Genomic DNA, 6,450 nt, shown 5'->3' with positions numbered 1-6,450 from the left:
ATAGGGTTAATTTGGTTACACACTTAATTTTTATTTTCGTGTAAGGTTCAAAATATCGGTACTATGTATTATATTGGTAAGCTTGGATACAGATGTGTATCATGGTATGTTTTGAATACACAGATATTGTTGAAAGATATGGATGCACTTGGATACATAAGGGGGATTCTTACAAATCTCACAAATACATTAATAGTACTAGGTTTGAGGTTCAAATAACCATGAATAAGGTATAAATGGATAAAAAAATGCATGCTTTAATGTAGCATATGAAGCAAGGTGTCAACTGGCTAGTTTGTAAGGTATCTAATTGATTGTAACAAAGACTTGGGGTCAAATCCCACTTGCACTAGGGTTGGGGGTTATGGACTACTCCCCATTGAACCCCATGGAGCGGAAAATGAAATATACGAAGAATTATATCACAATTAATATAGTGGGATACATAAAAAGTGCATACTTTAAATTGTGTGATAAAATAAAAAGGTGCTAGAGGGTAGGGAAACAACCCCCCTGTCCGCAAGTTAAAAAAGTTGCAAAAACTAGCAAAATTTACTGCTAGAGACCTTTCAAAGTCAACTCTAAGATTTGGTTGCGGTGGGTTATTGGTTAATGATGTTGATCTAGTTAAGCTAGCTATCATCTAGCATGATTCTATTACTATGGAAAAAATCTAATCAACAAATACTTAGGTATGCTGTTATGTTGAAATCCCTAGTGTTGACAGTTTTGTTCTCTTTACTGTTCATGCTAAATGCACTGTTGCAGAGCGTAGAATTCTCTGGAATCAGCTGTCAGCTACTCTAACACAGATTTCATTTCCCTATCTGTTTTTGGGGGACTTAAATGCTATTCTTGATCCCTTACAGAAACCTGGTGGAAATCAGCCATATACATCATCTATGTATGATTTTTAGAATTTTATTCAGACCTCTGGTCTCTTGGATTTGAACTTTAGGCTCCGTTCCGAAGGAGTACGAATACAAATTTGTAGAGTGCAAAACAAAAATGTTTGGTTCATGTGAGTGCAAAGTGGTTTAAGATTTACACATCCACTTTGCACTCAATTCATTTGTTTTGGAAGATGCAAATAAGAATACAATTTTTGTGGATGTTTGGCATTTTCATCAATGCAAATACAATTATTCCTTGCTACCAAATGGTGTTCCAGCTACTCCCACCATTAAACAAATATAAAAAATAACAAAAATCCTTTTGTTAAGACTTCCTTTTGAAATTACAGAATCTAGCAAACCTCTTGCTGAGTGGATTTTTGAAAGTAAGAATAGGCTCAGCTTCTTCTGGTTCTTCTGTTGAAATACAAGGGTAGACATAAGAGCTACGGCTTCTTCTGGTTTTAGATCATCCAGTTGGTTCTCAAACAAACACTGCATATCAATTCTTCCCCAGAATTCATTTCACATGCAACACGTCCCTTGATATGAACTACAAGATCAGCATATATGCAGCCAATTTCCTTCCGTACATCAATCTGCAAAAGTATTAATATGTTATAAAGACTTCAGTTACCATGTATCATTGCTTCTAAGATGATTTCACACTAGACATGATATAAATATGAACACCATTTTCTACCAGATTAGCTGTGGGCATAAGAATGCAGGCAACAGGTGTGCTTTTCACTCTTCTTACCCAACAATCAAGGTTGATGGGTTGCCTTCCACAACCAGCTTCTTCATATTGAAACCATAAAAATCTAAGCAAATACATCATACTGAAGTAGGAACACAATTACAAGTACTTGTCAATCTATATGTATCAGCCTGAATTTATTTGACAAAGTGTAAAATGAAAAATAGGACCAATTTCACATTTCCATGCCTAAAATACCCTTCTACTTCAATTTTAACAGCCCAATAGACCAAGATACTTACCAAACAGTCTTGGTCTTTAAAGACAAGCTCCAAAAAGCTCATTATGTCTTTTGACCTACTGGGCTGTCGAGAGGTTGACTTGAAAAGAAGTGCAAAACAGCCTCTATGATTTTGATGCAGGAGATTCCCCAAGTAAGAACTACTACAAAATTAGTAGGTCCCAATTACAATGCCTGTATAAACAAGTCAAACAAAAATTCCAGTTCTGAATACAAATGATTACTAGAACTCAAAACTTTTTTTTTTTTTGCCACCTCCATGCCTGTGCAATGGATGCCCTAAAAAGAGATTAGTTGTTCTTCAGATTATAGATGGTTCTTCAAAGAAATACATTTTCTCATACATACATCCAATCTTGCTCCCATATAACATACTTTTATTGGTTAAATACACATATATAATAGAGGAATAAGTTATGCAAGAATAATGTTATACAATGACCACAATCAAATACAAAGGCGCACATACATGACAAAAGATCTCTGTTGTAGTGCATGCATGTATAATCAAAAGTTAATGATATGGTTATCATTCATTTTGTTAGATTGAAAAGTTAATGTTGGTGGCATCTCAGCAATTGAAGTTACAGATGTTGGTGGCATCTCACACTTCATTTTCTTCCTTGCAGGATTATCATTCGTTTTGTTAGATTGAAAAGTTAATGATATGATGGACTCATTGGAACTTACACCTGAATTACTAAGATGTGTTATGCTAGTTGAAGAAACAGGTGATAATGTCAGGAGAGAAGATGCAGCATCTGGACTTTCAGTTTTCTCTAGTGTCAAACCTGTATCTGATCTCTGCCTGCTGTCAAATAAAAAATCAGCATCTGGTGTAATAATCTGCTTATGGGTAAGATTTTGTTGAGATTCTCTAGATTTGTCCAGCAAAGGATCAGTATGTGGATCTTTAAAATCACCCAATGTAGAATTTTTATTTATAACTTCCTCAAATAAAGATTCATTATCAGGCCCTATACCCTCATCTAGTTCAAAGTCATTATCTGGACCTCTGTCCTCTAATAGGAAATCATCCTCCTGGTCAATGGCCTCTACATTTGTTTCATTGTCATGCTCAGTTTCTTCTATCACATTGGAAAGATTGGTATTTTTCACCATCCCAAGAGTTTCAGATGAACCAATAGAGTTCGAAGTATTAACAAGCAGGAAGTTATCAACCTTGACAGATTTAGGGGGAGAATTGCTTTTCCCAAATTTGGTAAGCTTGCTAACTAGAGATTTAGACAGAAGAGCGTTTCCATAGGGAAGCATCAAGGACTGAAACAGTAAGATAATAATAGTTGCTATCCCCAAGACAAAAAACAATCCATATCATTAATAATGCACTAACTATCCAATGATCTTTGTTCTGCTTTAGATCTCAGGCTTATAGTACTTCATGCAACCCTGAAAATTTAACAAGAGTAATAAAGTGAGTCCGGAGAAAAAAATATCAAGTGAGCACTGAAGCAAACTCCAGCAATTGTTTTAATTTTTAAGAACTCTTCTCATGGAGAAGGCAAATTCGACAATATTTTAACTGAACGATGGGAAAAAGAAATGAACGGAGATACACCAAAATAGAACAAAATCAGTAGTAATCCAGACTATTGGTAAGCATGTCAGTAACACAATTTCCAACAGAATCTGATAATAAAACTAAGATAATCATTCATCAATTAGAAATTTAGAATAACGCTTAATGAAAGTTGTCCTAGAAGAAACCTAAGGAATTCTTCATTGTTTCAAAGAATAGACAAGGAATGAAAAGCAAAGTGATGGGACTAAAACCCAAGGATAAAACTAAAAGAGAGGAACCCCACCTTCATTATGATTATATAATAGCTTTATGAACAAACTAGTACCTATGATACATAACTTTCCACAGAGAACGTAACATTTAGTACAAGAGAAACTCACTTATCTTCTCAGCAGCAGAAGACAACTTCTCGAACAGAGGACTTGTAAAGCTAAAAGGGAAAGCAAGTAGAGCAAAACCGACGATAGCAAGTAAAATTAGTAAACCAGAGCACTAATCGTAGAAAGTAGGAACTTCAGTAATTACGAACATACAGGAAACCACAGAGATCTGAACAAAACCCAAACCGCACCGATCTGCAACTTGGCAGTAATGGGACTGAGAGCTCGAGCTTCAGCAAACCACGAAGGCAGCTTAAAGTCATTCAGAGTCGTTCTACTCCATTTTTAATCTACTCCGTTTCTACGCAGTCGCTCGCCGTTCTCCTCTCTCTCTCTTTTCTTCGTGGGTTTTGGAGAAAAAACTCAAAACCGATGCAACCAAAATACCTATTTACTTCGACCGATTATAGGAGCAAATTTTTCTTTCGTTTTTAGAAAGCAATATTTTTTCTCCTCTTTTCGATACAAACGTAAGAAAATATACAAATTTGCATCGAAAATCGATGCCTTTTCGAAACTTAACCATATGAATGCAAATCTGAACCGGATATACAAATTTGCAACGGTTTAGATTTGCACTCCAACCAAACGCGGCGGCCTTAGAGGGCTGTAATTGTGTTTGGGCTCGTCTTGATGGTGCTCTTGTAAATTCTACTTGGCTCACAAAAATTCAAACCCCTGCAGTGAGACACTTGAATAGACATTATTCAGACCATGCCCTTATTTTAGTACTGTTGATCGAAGGGGTCCATCGATGTTCAACTTTTAGCACATATAGCTAAATCACCGCTCTTTCTATACTACGGTTTTTGAAAACTGGATGCAACCTATTTCATGGGACCCCTACCCAGCAGTTGGTGTTCAAGCTTAAGTGGCTTCGAGCTTGTTTGAACATACTCAGTTAAATAATGAAGACTCTCTTAGCTAACTCAAGAATGACAAATCTTCTCTTCACCACTGGCTATTGCAAGAGGAAATTTATTGGCAGCAGAAATCTAGAGTTACTTGGCTTGCAGAAGGAGATCACAATACCAAATTTTTTCATGTGACGGTTCAAGCCAACAGGCATGCTTCTAAGATGACAGAAAATGTGCTTGAAAATGGGACTTTTATCACATAGCCAGAAGACCTCAAAAGGGAAGCCATTAATATTTTCTCTAATATTCTCAGAGCTAAAAGTTGTGATTTTCACAATGATTTATTGAACTGTATTCCTATGACCGGGTCACTGATGGCTGCTGATAATAATTTTTTGTTGACAATGCCTTCAACAACAGAAGTGAACACTGCAGTCTTCTCTCTTTCTTTCCAAGGATAGCTCTGCCAGACCAGATGGATTTACACTCACTGCTGAGACATTATTCAACTGGACGTGGTTGAAGCAGTTGAATACTTTTCAGGGGAGGTTATCTCCCTTTAAGCTTTACTTGGGCATACACCTCCCTCATTTCCAAAGTGTCGGCACCTTCCTCACTGCTTCGGCATACAGCTGAGACATTAGTCACTCGTTGCAATCTAGTGAAGAATACTCTAGGCTTTGGGAAACTCTCCTTTCCTTGCAAGTATCTTGAGATGCCAATCCATAAAGGGAAGGCTAGACGACGGTATATGTTTGAAGAGATTTTTGCTAAGTTTCGAATTAAAATTACTTCTTAGAAATAAAATTACTCTTGCGCTAAAGGTCTGGAAGCACTTTACCCCAACTCTTGATATCCCCTTCATTCCCTAGAGCATTAAAGAGCAAATCCATTTTTGGTTCAACATTGTGGCTCATAGTAACTCACATCTGAGTGTGTTAATTTCTTCACTACCACCTTTAACTGTGTGGGAAATCTGGAAAGAAAGGTACCGTCGACGAATGGAGGACAAAGTCCTGCCTTCCCAGGCAATCATCCAAAAAGTTGTTTCCAAATCCAAGCTAACCTCCTAAAAGAGAAAATCAACCTTTGCTCTTCTCAATGTTCCTATTGTTAATAATCCACGGCTTATACTGGAGAGCAATTAAATGGGAGAACCAACCCACCAACGGGTAAAATTAAAATTAACGCGGATGGTGCTTGTTTGTTTAGGTAATCATGGAAAATCGGGTGGTGGTGGTATTTTTCGAAATGAACAAGGTGCTGTGATTTTTTCTTTCACTACCTCTTATAATTTGGGTTCTATTATAACTGCTGAATGTCAAATCATTTTGGACGCTATGAACTATGCTCAAGCGCTCGGGCTTGAATCTGTGTTCTTGAAAGTGATTCCAAGTTGTTGGTGGATATTATTCAAAGCAAAGCCTGTAGTCTGTGGCATCTTCTCTGCTGGGATCAATGATATTATGGGCATGATTGATCAGATTAATGATTTTCACATACAACATACCCTCATCAGAGAAGGGAATTCGGTGGCTCACTCTCTTGCTAAACTTGTAGTTTTAGAGGAAACATACCACATAGCCCGCATAGATATCATACAACCTTGTTGACAATGCATCAATCGAGAATCCAAGACACATACCATATAGCCCACAAATTTCCAGGCTAAGCTTGGGCACAATATTTTAAGGGCAACCCACAAAATAAATAATATAATATATATTACTATTTATAAATAATACGCAATATACATATTATTATTATTATTATTAT

At 36.7% G+C, this 6,450-nt stretch overlaps 1 long non-coding RNA gene across 2 annotated transcripts; it reads right to left on the bottom strand.

Annotated features, from left to right (window-relative positions):
* Positions 1-1,093: 1,093 nt before the first annotated feature.
* Positions 1,094-4,197, bottom strand: LOC148876196 (uncharacterized). Of its 2 annotated transcripts, none has more exons than XR_016099727.1 (4): positions 3,971-4,197; positions 3,818-3,867; positions 1,896-2,068; positions 1,094-1,492 (listed from the first exon to the last, which is right to left on the bottom strand). It is a non-coding gene; the product is annotated as an uncharacterized LOC148876196 (long non-coding RNA). The 2 variants fall into 2 exon arrangements; XR_016099728.1 differs by having other exon boundaries at positions 1,896-2,037; positions 3,971-4,193.
* Between the last annotated feature and the right edge of the window lie 2,253 nt (positions 4,198-6,450).

The sequence above is a fragment of the Nelumbo lutea genome, chromosome 1, assembly GCF_056320005.1.
Source record: "Nelumbo lutea isolate HS-2025 chromosome 1, American lotus-T2T, whole genome shotgun sequence".
NCBI classification, from domain to species: Eukaryota; Viridiplantae; Streptophyta; class Magnoliopsida; order Proteales; family Nelumbonaceae; genus Nelumbo; species Nelumbo lutea.
Note: the sequence above shows the minus strand (reverse complement) of the source record. Positions and strands in the feature narration are given on the sequence as shown.